This window comes from Cervus canadensis, chromosome 5, assembly GCF_019320065.1.
Source record: "Cervus canadensis isolate Bull #8, Minnesota chromosome 5, ASM1932006v1, whole genome shotgun sequence".
In the NCBI taxonomy this organism is placed as follows: domain Eukaryota; kingdom Metazoa; phylum Chordata; class Mammalia; order Artiodactyla; family Cervidae; genus Cervus; species Cervus canadensis.
The window spans coordinates 94,942,478-94,957,163 of NC_057390.1; the positions used below are offsets into that span (position 1 = coordinate 94,942,478).

General features: G+C 53.1%; 1 long non-coding RNA gene across 1 annotated transcript in view; it reads right to left on the reverse strand.

Moving 5' to 3' along the window:
• Positions 1-11,488, reverse strand: part of LOC122442256 — a 41,820-nt gene extending 30,332 nt beyond the window's left edge. The window contains exon 1 of the long non-coding RNA XR_006269615.1: positions 11,422-11,488. This is a non-coding gene — a long non-coding RNA (uncharacterized LOC122442256). The remainder of the gene's footprint in view (positions 1-11,421) is intronic.
• Positions 11,489-14,686: the final 3,198 nt, after the last annotated feature.

The following is a 14,686-nucleotide window of genomic DNA, read 5'->3' on the forward strand; positions in this document are numbered from 1 at the left end:
AGGGGCTGAGCATGCGGAACACACATGCTCGGGCTCGGCGCACCGGTAGGTAGGGCGCAAGCTCAGGCGCACAGGCTAGGGGGCTCCAGTCGGGATGCACGGGGCTGGGGTGCAGGGACCCGGGCGCACAGGCTGGGGAGAACTAGACTGGGGCGCTCGGGCTGGAGTTCAAGGGCCTGGGCACCCGCTGGGGCGTAGCACCCAGGGCGCACCGGGGCGCCGATCCCCGCGCCCTCGCGGCCGGGACGCCGAGCGGCGGGCTGCTGCAGGAGGTACAGCTCGCGCCGCGGGTGTGTAACCTGATATTTTTCAGCACGGCCCCCCAGAGGAATTTTTCCATTACCCAGGCAGCGCCGCACGCCGCAGCCTTTCCTCTCGGCCCGCCTGGCTTGCCCGCCGCCCCCCGCCATCCCCCACCCCGCGCAGCCCCTCCGGGCCGCGGAGCCGAGGCACTTTGTGCAAATGTAACCTTTCCGCAGGCCCCGCCTCCGCCAGGAAGCTGCGCGCCGGGTTGCCAGGAACGCGGCTCGCGCTCTCGGAGCTGGAAGGCGGCCCGTTAATCAGCGGCGGCTGACAGAAAATCAGACAGCCCGGGCGGCCGGCCGGCCTCGGGCCTCTCCCTCCCGGCGCCTCCGCGCCTCGCTCGCTGCGCGCCGGCTCTTTGTTCCCCCGGCTCGCCCTGCTCTTCCCGGCGAAGGGCTGCGTCTCTCCATCACGCCCCCCTTTTCTCCCCGATGCTCCGTCCTCTCCTCCCTTGCTTCCCGCTCTCTCCCCATCCTGCCAGATTGCCTCGTCCTTGCTTCCTTTCCTTCTCCTGGACAGCAGCACGTCAAAGAAAAGGCGCTCACTCACCCCGTTCTTCGCCAGCCTCTTGGGGGGAGGTTGGGCTCCCCAGAGTGCGCCTCTTGATAACATCTTCCCCACCATCTCCCCCAGGATCTCAGAGCTGGCCCCTGCCCCAGATAGAAAGATCTTCGCCAGAGCTTTATGAATGACCTGAAGGTAGAGGAATGCATGAAACCCTTGAAATTGTATGTCCCACTCTGGGTGCTTGGCGAGGTGGTGGGTAGGGGGTGGGATGTCCAAAGGTTTCCTGGGTTTTTCAAAGTAGTCAGTGACTCAGAAAAGTTAGAAATCACAGCCCTAGAGATGCTTCCCGTGCATCTTCATTATTCAGCACATATTTATGGAGACCTGCTACAGGCCAGGTGGTGCTAAGTCCTGCAGCTACAGCCGTGAACTCCAGAGGAGGACTCTCATATTAGATATACTACAAGTAAATGACATTACAGGTGCCCTGGAGCTACGCAGTCACTGGGGAGAGGCTGAGCGCAGTGACAGGTGAGTCCAACCTGGGCTGGGGCAGGGGTGGTGTCTGAGGACTTCACAGGTCCCCTAGGTCCTACTCAGCCTGCACCCCAGCCTCCCCACTCGCAGGGCAGGGGCCAGGCCAAGGCAGTCCCTCTCCACCTCTGTTCCCACAGCCACCATAAAAAGTATTCAAAGCATGCATGGGGGGGGGGGCGGGGGTGGGAGTGGCTGGGGTGAGGGGTGGGGACCCTAGGACCCCCACCCTGTGCTCTCTTCAAGGCAGTAGAGCTGGCAGAGTGACTGACCCAAAGGTCACCATGTTCTATGTGGACAGTCTCAAAATGTGAGTGTGGGTTTGTTTTGTTTTTAGTATTTATTTGGCTGCACTAGGTCTTTGTTGCTACATGCAAACTCTTAGTTGCAGCATGTGGGCCCTAGTTCCCAGACCAGGGATCGGAACTCAGGCCCCCTGCATTGGGAACGTGGAGTCTTAGCCCCTGGACCACCAGGGAAGTCCTTGGGTTTGTTTAGTAGTAAGAACACTTGCTAGCATCCATGGAACGATTGCTCTGCAACAGGCACCATGCTAAGTATTCTGCCTGTATCATCTTTCATTCGATTATTCCTTTGCTTGCCAGGCACCCTGCCAGACGTTGGCAGGGGGCACTCCTTGCCCTCATGGAGCTCACAGTCTGCTAGAGCAGAGACAGTAGACAATTAATAAATGTCACAGCCAGTGACAAGGGCTGGGAATGAAATACGCAAGGTAATGAGAGAGACAGCAACCAGTGTGTATGACAGGAGGCAGGTGGTAGCTACGCTGTCTAGGGATAGTCAAGGAGGCCATCCCTGAGGAAGGCGCATTCAAACAGAGATAAGGGGGCGAGCAGAAGCTAGTCCCCTGAAGGGCTGGTTCCCTGAAGAGCCAGAGAGAAATTTTCCAAGCAGAAGGACCAGTCCACAAAATGTTCTACCATTCTTACAACTACCTTGGGAGAGGGATGCCACTACTGCACCCATTTTACAGATGAGGAAACTGAGGCTCAAAAAATAAAGTTCCTTCTGGCCTGGGGTTATCCCGCTAGGAAGAAGCAAAGCAGGTCCTGGCATCCAGGCCTTCCCCCAACACTCTCCACTTTCCCCTCCTGCTCCCCCACTCCCCACCTCCTTCCTGATCAGCAGGCCCTCTGTGGAGGGAGCAGTGGGTAGCAGTGTTCAGTGCAAAGTGCTCTAGTCGGGACCAGGAGACCGGAGTTCTAGTCCCTTCTCTGCCTCTCCCAGCAGGGTGACCTTGGGCAGTTCACCTACTCTCTCTGGAGTTCGGTTCCCCCTCTGTGTACAAGGATAATAAAGGCACGCCTGTCACAAAGTTGTAGTCCAGTGAGGTCAAGGGCATGGAGTGTTTAGCAGAAACACTGCACCCAGAATGGAGAAGAAAATGGCAACCCACTCCAGTATTCTTGCCTGGGAAATCCCATGGACCGAGGAGCCTGGCAGGCTACAGTCCATGGGATCGCAAGAGTTGGATATGACTTAGTGACTAAACCACCACCACCTGCACCCAGTAAGTGACCAGTGTGATCCTAGATGATGCCAGGTTAAATGAAGGGTCATACTGAAGTAAGCGGTTTCAGGGACTTCCCTAGTGGCCAGGTGGCTAAGATTCTGTGCTCCCAAAGCAGGGGGCCCAGGTTCGATCCCTGGTCAGGCAACTAGATCCCACCTGCAACTAAAGATCCCACGAGCCGCAATTAAGATCTGGCTCAGCAAAATAAATAAATACTAAAAAGAAAAAAAAAACCTGGTGAAAATTAGACAGGATTTTTTGTTGCTGTGAACGCCAATGCTAAAGGGCCCATGGTGAAGCTGCCCGATGCCCCCTCCTCACTCACCTTCCCAAGCACCCAGCCTTTGTCTAACTGTCCACAAGCTGCCCCAGTGATGCTGTTTGCAGGTTTGCCCATCAGAGGTGGCAGGGAGATTTTGCTCACGGCACCCCTGGCCTCTTTTTTTTTTAAAAAAAGAATTTATTTTTTACAATCCCCCTCCCACTCCTGTGCTCCTGGGCTGGATACAGGAGAGATGAAGGGCAAGGAATCCCTGAGGAGGATGGGGAACTAAATTCTGAGGCTGCAGAAAGAGGAATCACAGCTGGTGGTTAATTTCCAGTGTGCACTTGGAGCCAGGCAGACCTCAGGTCTGTGAATGACCTCCACCCTCTTGTCTATAAAATGAGGGTGATGAGAAGAGCACTTCCTTTGTAGCTGATCATGTTGGAAAGGCCTTAGTGAGTTCCTGGCCCCAGAGAAGGCTCTGCTCTTGTCAGTAAACCTTTTTTATGGTGGTGTTTCTGCCCTGGGAGGTTGGGAAGACAGGATGGAGGAGGACCATGTGAGCTCAACACTGTAGGACAAAGAACTGGAGGGCTCAAAGGAAGGGAATGACCTCAGGAGCTTGGGATGAAGACATGTACACTACTGTATATAAGATAACCAACGAAACCCACTGTATAGCCCAGGGAACTCTACCCAAGACTGTGTGATAACCTATATGAGAAAAGACTCTTAAAAAAGAAACAAAAACAAATATAGGGGACTTCTCTGCTGGTCCAGTGGTTAAGAATAATAAATTAATAAAAATTTTTTAAAAACTTAAAAAAAATAAGAATGTATGTATAACTGCACCACTTTGCTGTACATCTGAAAAGAACACAATTTGTAAATCAACTCCAATAAAATTAAAATATTTTAAAGCAACAACAAAAAAAGAGGGACTTCCCTGGTGGTCCAATGGTTAAGAATCTACCTGTCAGTGCAGGGGACATAGGTTTGACCCCTGATCTGGGAAGACCCCCACATGCCGAGGAGCAATTAAGCCCATGAGCTGCAATGACTGAGTCCACACTCTAAAGCCCATGCTCTGCAACAAGAGAAGCCACTGCAATGAGAAGCCCGTGTACCCCAACAAAGAGAAGCCCCGTCTTGCTGCAACTAGAGAGCCTGCCTAGCAATGAAGACCCAGCATAGCCAAAAATAAATAAATAATAAATAATTTTTTAAAAAGAAGAAGAAAGGGATTGGCAGCAGAGAAGCCCCTCGGGAATGGCAGACAGGCAAGGGGGAGCTGAGGAGGGGGGAGAGGGGTGGGCCTGGATCTGAGCAGTCTCAGGGCACACTGGGCAAGCCCCCTGGACAACTGGCTGTCTCTTCCACACGCTGCTTCAGTGAGGATGCTTCTGGCTGCAGGTAACAGGCATCCTGACTCAGGCTGGCATAAGTATAAGCTAGTTTGCTAAGTCGCTTCAGTCGCGTCCAACTCTTTGCGACACCTGGACAAAACATGCAGCCCAGCGCGGGGCCAGCTGCCGGGTCCGGGCTCTCCCTTCTTCACCCAGAGCTGAATCCTCAGGGAACAGTGGAGGCCACCTGGTTTCTTCCTGGAGTCCAGCAGGAGGGAAAGAGGGCCTCCCACAGCCAGAGGAGAGTGAAAATGCTGGCTTAAAACTCAATGTACAAAAAACGAAGATCGTGGCATTCGGTCCCATCACTTCGTGGCAAAGAGATGGGGAAAAAAATGGAAACAGTGACAGACCTTATTTCCTGGGCTCCAAAATCACTGTGGATGGTGACTGCACCCATGAAATTAAAAGACACTTTCTCTTTGGAAGGAAAGCTATGACAAACCTAGACAGCACATTAAAAAGCAGAGACATCACTTTGCCGACAAAGGTTCATCTAGTCAAAGCTATGGTTTTTCCAGTAGTCATGTATAGATGTGAGAGTTGGACCATAAAGAAGGCTGACGCTGAAGAATTGATGCTTTTGAACTGTGGTGCTGGAGAAGGCTGCTGAGACTCCCTTGGAAACAAGGAGATCAAACCAGTCAATCCTAAAGGAAATCAGTCCTGAATATTCTTTGGAAGGACTGATGCTAAAGCTGAAGCTCCAATACTTTGGCCACCTGATGTGAAGAGCTGACTCATTGGAAAAGACCCTGATGCTGGGAAAGACTGAGGGCAGGAAAAGGGGGTGACAGAGGATGAGATGGTTGGACGGCATCATCGACTCAATGGAAATGGGTTTGAACAAACTCCAGGAGACAGTGAAGGAAGGGATGCCTGGCGTCTGCATGCTGCAGCCCATGGGGTCACCAAGAGTCAGACACGACTGAGCGACTGAACAACACAGCCTAGGTCTCCAGGAGATGGCCTGGAGCTGGGGTAGACCCAAACCAATGCTGCTACACACTGGGGAGGGTTGGGGGCACCACACACAGCAGGAAGAAGGGTCTTTTGTTTTACGAAGACCATTAACCTTGGGGTCAAGGGCTGGGAGCCTGATCTCTACCCCTTCCCGGGCTCGTAGCATGATGGGCTGGGTCCACCTCACCTCGATGTCCACAATGTCCAGCCCAGGGCCTGGCATGGAGTGAGTGCTCCATGAGGACTTGTTAAATGAATGTTGAATGGTGCCGTATTTCTATAAGTTCAGAGAATCAGGAGAGAGCAGGCATCAGTTAAATAAACAAGCCTTCAGACCAGGATTTCTCAGGACAGTGTCTGGAATCACTAGGAGGATGAGTGATAGGCTGAATAACTCCTAAAGACACCAGGTCATAGTCCCTGAAACCTGTGAATGCTTCCTGATAAAGCAAAGGGGGTGCTGCAGGTGTGATTAAATGAAGGATCCTGAGATGGGGGAAGTTATCCCAGAGTGTCTGGACAGGCCCTAAATGGAATCACAATTGTCCTTATAAGAGGAAGACACAGGAGATTTGATGGGAGGAAAGGTGATCTGAAGACAGAAGCAGAGACTGGAGTGATGGGGCCACAAGCCAAGGAATGCCAGCAGCCTCCCAAAGCTGGAAGAGGCAAGGAACAGATTCTCCTCTGGGGCCTCCAGAAGGAACTATCCCTGCTGACATGTGTCTGAGCCCAGTAAGACTCAGTTTGGACTTTGGCTTCCAGAACCACGAGAGGATAAATTTCTGTTGTATTAATATTAAGCCACCCAATCTGAGGTCAGATATTACTGCAGCCCTGGGAAACAAAGATGGGACGGCTATTAAAATGCAGATTGTTGTTGTTTAGTCGATAAGTTGCATCAGACTCTTTGCAACCCCCATGGACTGTTGCCTGCCAGGTTCCTCTGTCCATAGGATTCTCCAGGCAAAGAATACTGGAATGGGTTGCCATTTTCTTCTCCAGGGGACTCGAGCCAGGGATGGAACCCAAGTGTCCTCCACTGGCAGGTGGATTCTTTACCACTGAGCCACGAGGGAAACCCTACAATCCATGTTAAGTTCAGTCCAGTTGCTCAGTCATGTCAGACTCTTTGTGACCCCATGGACTGCAGCACGCCAGGCTTCCCTGTCCATCACCAACTCCCAGAGCTTGCTCAAACTCATGTCCATCGAGTCGGTGATGCCATCCAACCATCTCATCCTCTGTCGTCCCCTTCTCCTCCTGCCTTCAATCTTTCCCATCATCAGGGTCTTTTCCAATGAGTCAGTTCTTCACATCAGGTGGCCAAAGTATTGGAGCTTTAGCTTTAGCATCAGTGCTTCCAATGAGTATTCAGGACTGATTTCCTTTGGGACTGACTGATTGGATCTCCTTGCAGTCCAAAGGACTCTCAAGAGTCTTCTCCAACACCACAGTTTAAAAGCATCAATTCTTTGGCACTCAGTTTTCTTTATGATCCAACTCTCACATCTATACATAACTACTGGAAAAACCACAGCTTTGACTATACAGAACTTTGTCAGTAAAGTATTGTCTCTGCTTTTTAATATACATCTAGGTTTGTCATAGCTTTTCTTCCAAGGAGCAAGGAGAATGGAAATCACAAGTACATAAAACTAACCAAACTGATCACTTGGATCACAGCCTTGTCTAACTCAATGAAACTGTGAGCCATGCCGTGGAGGGCCACCCAAGATGGACGGGTCATGGAGAGTTCTAACAAAACGTGGTCCACTGGAGAAGGCAATGGCAAACACTTCAGTATTCTTGCCTTGAGAACCCCATGAACAGTAGGAAAAGGCAAAAAGATAGGACACTGAAAGATGAATCCCCCAGTCGGTAGGTGCCCAATATGCTACTGGAGATCAGTGGAGAAATAACTCCAGAAAGAATGAAGGGACGGAGCCAAAGCAAAAACAATGCCGAGTTATGGATGTGACTGGTGATGGAAGTAAAGTCCGATGCTGTAAAGAACAATATTGCTTAGGAACCTGGAATGTTAGGACCATGAATCAAGGTAAACTGGACATGGTCAAACAGGAGATGGCAAGAGTAAACATCGACATTTTAGGAATCAGAGAACTAAAATGGACTGGAATGGGTGAATTTAACTCAGATGATCATTATATCTACTACTGTGGGCAGGAATCCCTTAGAAGAAATGGAGTAGCCCTTACGGTCAACAAAAGACTCCAAAATGCAGTACTTGGATGCAACCTCAAAAAACAACAGAATGATTTCTGTTCGTTTCCAAGGCAAAGCATTCATTATCACAGTAATCCAAGTCTATGCCCCAATCAGTAATGCTGAAGAAGCTGAAGTTGAATGGTTCTATGAAGACTTACAAGACCTTCTAGAACTAACACCAAAAATCCACATTACTGGGTTCCAAACTAAAAACATGGGGTGCTGGGCCAGAGACTCTACATTTTAAGCAAGTTCTTCCTCCTCCTCCCCTGCCCTGCACACTGAAGCATGAGAAAGCTCTGCCTCAGAAGAGGAATGTGACTGGGACTTGATTCACACAGAACACGGTCTCCTTTGGGGTCCAGAGAACCCAGTCCTGTGAAACTCACCAGCTCTCCCAGGAGCCCTGCCCCAAGGCCACAGATATGCTGGTCCTGACCTGGGCCTACCTGGGCCCCCTCTTCTCCTCTCATTTATTGTTCCCCTCATCTACCAGTCTTCAGCATCCCTCATCACAGATCATAGCACCAGATTGTGGTTCCCCACTAAGGGCTGCAAGGACCCCACAACCAAGGCAGGATTGGTCCTATCCTAACCATCAGGGGTCCCCAAGTTATTCCTGGCACACACGGAGGGCTCAGCAAACACTTGACTGTGCCCATGATGTCACTGGCCCTTCTGTACCCCCCAGACCTTCTGGTAGTTAGTGAGACAGAAGCTGGGCAAGAGCTGGGGCGCTGATTCCCTGGTCCCAGCCCCTCCTGTAGAAGCAGGCCAGACCCCCAGATGCTACAAAGGAATGCAGGCAGAGGTCCTCCATCCCCTCCCTGCCTGTACCCTGCCCCACCACCTGCACGACCCTGTGTGGCCTGCCAGCAGGTAAACAGAAGAGGAGTCTGGGAAGGAAGAACCCACAGCAGCCTGGCTCTTCAGGGCTGGAAGGGAAGAGAGTGGAGGGGACCCAGCATTGCCTTTCCTTTGGGACACTGTTTCTCACCCGTGCCCGCCTCTAAGTAGCTGGGGGACTGGCCGTGAGCCTACCCCCTTCCATCCCAGGTCCTCCATCCTTCAGCCAGTGGGTCTCAACACCAGGGTCCCCCAGAGTTCAGAAGCAGGATTCCTGCATTCTATCAGAAGGCGTGATGTCCAAAGTGTTTTGTTTCATTTTTTTGGCCGTGCCATGCAGCATGTAAGTTCCCCAACCAGGGATCAAACCCGTGCCCCCTTCAGTGGAAATAGAGAGTCCTAACCACTGTACCATCAGGGAATTCCCCAAATGTCTTGTGTGGGGACACGACTACTCCCCAGTTCAAAGCAGGTCTGCTGCTCCCCGGCCGTGTTCTCTCAACCTGCGGCTTTCACTTGCTGAACTCACCCAGTTCTGAAGACTCGTGGGTCTTCCCTCACTCTATACTCGGGCCTAAAGCAACCTTGCAAATAAATGGGGCTATTTCCCAGCCCATGGAGGGCTGATAGCAAAATAATCAAGTCTAGCCCTTCTTTCTACCAGCCCGGGATAGACGGTCACTGCTGACTTCCTCTGTATCACTCTCTTAAATCCTCCGTAGCTCCCTATTGCTTACAGCAGTCATTTCCAAACCTCCCTTTTCTACACCTGTGTTTATAAAACAGACGAAGACAGCTGCTCAGGTTGAGGCAGGAGTGGAGACAAGGCTGAACTCTGCCCCCACCCTCCTGTCTCCTGGAATGGTTTGCTTATGTTGGCAAACCATTAGCCAAGAGATAAGGCAGATACGACTGTAGCCCACAGATCCCCCACCCCTCCTTAGCTGGCCTCTTGGGACAGGGGTCATGGTTGCTGGAAGCCTCCCCAGAAGAGGCTACACTTCTGAGGCCAGCAGAGTCCCCACCTCCCGATGCCTACAGTTGTTGTTGTTCTTTAGTCGCTAAGTTGTGTCCCACTCTTTGCAACCCCAGGGACTGTGGCCCGCCAGGCTCCTCTGTCCATGGGATTTCCATGGCAAGAATACTGGAGTGGGTTGCCATTTCCTTCTCCAAGGGATCGTCCCCATCCAGGGATCGAACCTGCGTCTCCTGCATTGGCAGGCGGATTCTTTACCACTGAGCCACCGGGGAAGCAGTGCCTACAGAAGCACCCACAAATATCTGAGGGACCACCACCCCACACCAGGCCCTGTGCTAAGCGCTAGGGTACACGAGGCAGAAGTGATTGCCTTCAGACAGCAGGAACCTTTGGGTAAAGGCCTGGCATCCAAGAGACAAGTCCAGGGACAGATGGATGCAAATGGCAACAAGTGCCATAAAGACAACAGAGGCAAGAAGAGGAATCTGGCATGAGGGCTGGGGGACATCGTCAGACCAGGGGATCAGGGAAGGCCGAGATCTCTGAGAGGTACAGGAACAGAGCACCCAGACAGACATAACAGCCTATGCAAAGGCCCCGAGGCTCTGGATGTGCTTCTAGTCAGGAATCAGGGGATGAATAAAAGCGTCATATCAAGTCTCTCCCACTCCACAAAGAACAGGTAACACAGTAACCTCACTCATCAGTCAGAGACCAGAAATTGGAATAGGCATTGACAGGAGATGGGATAAATAAATGGTGAAATTCAACTGAACAATGAGAAAAGACAGTACTCATGTGCTCAGTGACATAGATGAATGCCCAAAATATGTGGAGCGAAAAAGCCAGGCATAGGGACTTCCCTGGTGGTCCAGCGGCGGAGACTCCAGGCTCCCAATGCAGGGAGCCCCGGTTTGATTCCTGGTCAGGGAACCAAGTCCCACCAGCCTCAATTAATCCAAGATCCTGTGTGCAGCAACTAAGACCCACCGCAACCAAAGAAATGAATACCGTTTTTTAAAGCCAGGCATAAAAGAGACCCTCCTCTTATGCTGCTGCTGCTGCTAAGTCACTTCATTTGTGTCCGACTCTGTGCGACCCCATAGACGGCAGCCCACCAGGCTCCCCCGTCCCTGGGATTCTCCAGGCAAGAATACTGGAGTGGGCTGCCATTTCCTTCTCCAGTGCATGAAAGTGAAGTCGCTCAGTCGTGTCCGACTCTGAGTGACCCCATAGACTGCAGCCTACCAGGCTCCTCCATCCATGGGATTTTCCAGGCAAGAGTACTGGAGTGGGGTGCCATTGCCTTCTCCGTCCTCTGATTATACTTGTGTGTAAATGGAAAGTTGTCTGTGGTGAAGACGGAGAGATTAGCAGATCCCTGTGGGGTGGAGCATGACGGGAACATCCCCAGGTGATGGAGCCTGGCTTCTTGCCCAGGGTAGTGATCACACAGGAACAGACATGTATGAAACCGCCGAGCTGTGTGTGGAACCCGAGAGCGTTCTAGCTTCTGTGACGTACACGCCCGGGAAGTACCGAAAGGCAGAGACACCCAGTTTGCCTTGTTTGGAAAGAAAGCCTCCCGCCTCACCCCAGCCCACCTCGTGCAAATCAGGAGTCATCCTGCAGATTCTGTCTGAGATCACACCCCGGGGCAGAAAAATCCTGGGTCCCCTCCCAGGAAAAAAAAAAAAAAAAAAACACCACCCGAACCGCGTCTTGTCCCATGCGTACACGAGGACCTGGACCCCGCCACTCCCAGATTTTCCATCCTCTTCCCCGCTCCTTCCTCTCGAGGCCCGAGGGCCCCAGGGGATCCCAGGGTAGGGACCAGGTGGACCCAGAGACCAACCTTCCGGAATGTTCGGTGTCAGGCTGGGAAGGGCACGACTCCTCCCCGGCACCTCGACTGTAACCCGAGCCTCCTCGCTTAAGCGGATTTCTCCCAGGGCAGGAACCCCCTCCCCAGGTTCTGGAATGCAGCCTGGGGTGTGGAGGGTGGGACCGAGCTGGGATAACAAAGGGTGAAACTGCTTTGAAACTCTGCTTCCTGCCCCCACCTCGACCAGTGGCAGAGCTGAACAAACAGGCCCTCTCCTCCCGGCTAGGCCTTTGTTGGGAGGGAGGGCGGGGGTCCGTCTGGTGCCCGCCCCTCCCCGGGCTGGAATTGCAGTTCCACCCCCACCCCCACCCTCCAGGCCCAGCTGCCCCCGCTGGCTGCCTGGAGCCCGCGCCCTCTGGTTCCCCGGGGGCCAGAGCACAGATCCAGCGCTTCCTCACCGACTCGTTGGCCTCCAGCGTTGGGCCCACCCGTTGAGATGAGATTCAGCCCCACCGCTTGGAGTCCGGTGGAGGGAGGCCTCAGGGCCTCCCGCAGTGGTTGAGGCTTCGCGGTGAGGCCCAGACTGAGGTCGTGGGGTTAAAGGCCAGCCTGGGGGGAGCAAAACCACCCCCCAACCCCCCACCAGTGTGGGCTTCACCCCTTGTCCGCCTCATGAGGCCTCCATGCCTGGGTTCCGCTCCAGGATTCTGGGTCTCAAACCCGGACAGGCTGAGACAGGGGCTGTGAAGTGTCCTCAGAATGGTTTTGTTTAGTTTCAATAAGAGGAGCCACCTTAGGACTCCCCTGGAGATCCAGGGGTGAGGACTCGGTGCTTCCACTGCAGGGGGGTGCAGGTTTGATCCCTGGTCAGGGAACTAGGATCCCATCAAAAAATTTAAAAAACCAATTTAAGGGGAGACACCTTTATTTGAAGGGGCTTCTCTGGTGACTCAGACAGTAAAGACTCTGCCTGCAATGCAGGAGACCTGGGTTTGATCCCTGGGTTGGGAAGATCCTTTGGAGAAGGGAATGGCAACCCACTCCAGTGTTCTTGCCTGGAGAACTCCATGGACAGAGGGGCCTGGCGGGCTACAGTCCATGTGGTTGCAAAGAGCATCACACCTTTATCTGGAGCCATCCTCATCTGGGCACTTCCCTGAATCAAGTGAGGATGGGATGGGAACACAGCCCACTGGGGCCCAGTTCTCAATCTCACCAAATGAATAGGGAGGGGAAGGGGCAACAGTGAGGCTCCAGCCCCTCTCGTCCTGCCAACTTCTCCAGAGGTGATGGGGAACGGCTAGGCAGGGCCCTAGTAAGGAGACCTTACTGGGAAAGGATGGGGCCTTCAGAAGGGAGCCATTTACCCAGCAGGCACGAGCAGGGGGAACCACCGGCATACACGTGCAATGACACACGCACGAGGACACACCTAGGCCCCCGGTCCCTGGCTCTCAGGCCAGTCCCAGCAACTCAATCCCCCACAGGGTCCTCCGAAAAGCCCCCATGGCTCCCACCACTCTCCCAGAAGACCCCCGCCCCACCAGCTGCCCCCACTGCGGTCTTCCCTGCTCCCCTTCTCTCTGCCCTCCCACTGCTGAGCCCCAGCTTCACCTCCAAGTCCAGTTTCCATCTGCACTGGTCACACAAGGCTCCTCCAAGCCCGGGCGCAGATGGTCTCTGGAGCTTCTCCATCCTTGGAACCTCCCCTCGGACAGGATCTTCACCTCAGCTGGGCACCCATGGAACCCCAAGGGAGGACACCCTGCCCCCTCCTCAGCCTGCACCTTGGCCTCCCTGGACCCCTTCCTGATTCATCTTGTCCGGGGGCATTGCCTGGGGGCCAGGCACCAGAGATGGGGCAGGAGCTGGCCAGACCACCGGAGGAAGTCCCCTGTTGTATCTCTTGGTGAAGGGAAAGCCAAGACAGAAGTGGGCTTGATGGCTTCATCCCTGTCCTCAGAGATGTTCCAAAAGCTGAGCCGGGTGGGGTGGGGCTGAGAACCCTACAGGACCCCCACATCCCACAAACCAGCAGATGTGGTCTGGCCGCATGGGACCTGCCCATCTCCTCTGGGGCCTGACCCTCTCCAGGCAGCCTCACCAACTCCACCAAGCTGGCCTGGGGGTGGGGGTCTCCTCTGCACTCCCCTGCCGCAGCACCGACCACTCTGGACTGCCCTTGTCTCGGCAGCTCTGCCTCTCCCGCACCGGCTGGGTTTCCAAGATTCTGCTCACTGTCAGGCACAGAGAGAGAAGAGGATTCGTGAGTGAGTGAGTGACTGAATCAATGAAGGGGTGAAAATGAATGAAAAGGGAAGAGCTTTTCCACCAATTGTTCATTTACAGTCTTCCCTGCCCTTGCAGGTCATGCCCACACTCAGGGGAAGAATTTACCCCCTCCCCAGTTAATGTTGGTCATTAACTCAGTGCCTAGACTGCCTGGTTAATGAATAATTAAAGTGGACAAGGGCTGACCTCAGGCTGACCTTGAGCCTCCTCCCACTAAGTTCCCACCGCAGTCAGATGTGTGACCGCTTCAGAGTGACCCTCTTCCTCCGGTGCTCTACTGGTGGGTTCTGAATCCTGGGGAAACACCAGGCACAGAGAAGCAAGCCCTGGTTCCGGTCCCGGAGTGCCCCAGCCTGCCCACGAGGCTGCCGGTCAGGACATGGGGAGTGGGGACTCCTTTTTCTCCACACTCCTTACCAAAGCCCAGAATCACAGAACTGAGTTGGCATGTGGGCCTCAAGCTGGACACTGCCACTGATGCGCCAGTGATGAGAGGGTGACAGGCAGGAAGGCCAGGGGTCTCCAAACGGAGGAAATAAGCTGCAAGGGTCAGACATGTTTTCTTTCTTCCTTAAGTGGCAGGTGGAAACAAACTACAAGTGTCAGATTTTTTTTTTCCTTCTCTATACAAAATTAAAAGGAGGTTTCCCTTAAAATTCCATGTTGCCATGACGACACCTGGTTCCACCTGAACTTAACTTTTCTCAAACCTTGAGCTAACCGATGTATTTTTCTTATGGAAATGTTTTTCTTAAGCTATGTTAATGAAACTATGTATTTGCTTTGGAATTTGCCTTTCTTCCAAATGGCTCCACCTAAGACTAGGTTCTCAAACCTTGGACTGGTAATAGCTCAGCAAACCAGTATTCATATCAACTGTTTTATGGCTGGGGAATGACACGCCTCATTCCATCCTATTTCAAAAATAAATATTGTGGGTGAGGGGCCTGGTGAAACCCCCTCAGCCTGGAGGTGTCCCTCTTATCTGATTAACAGCTTTCTA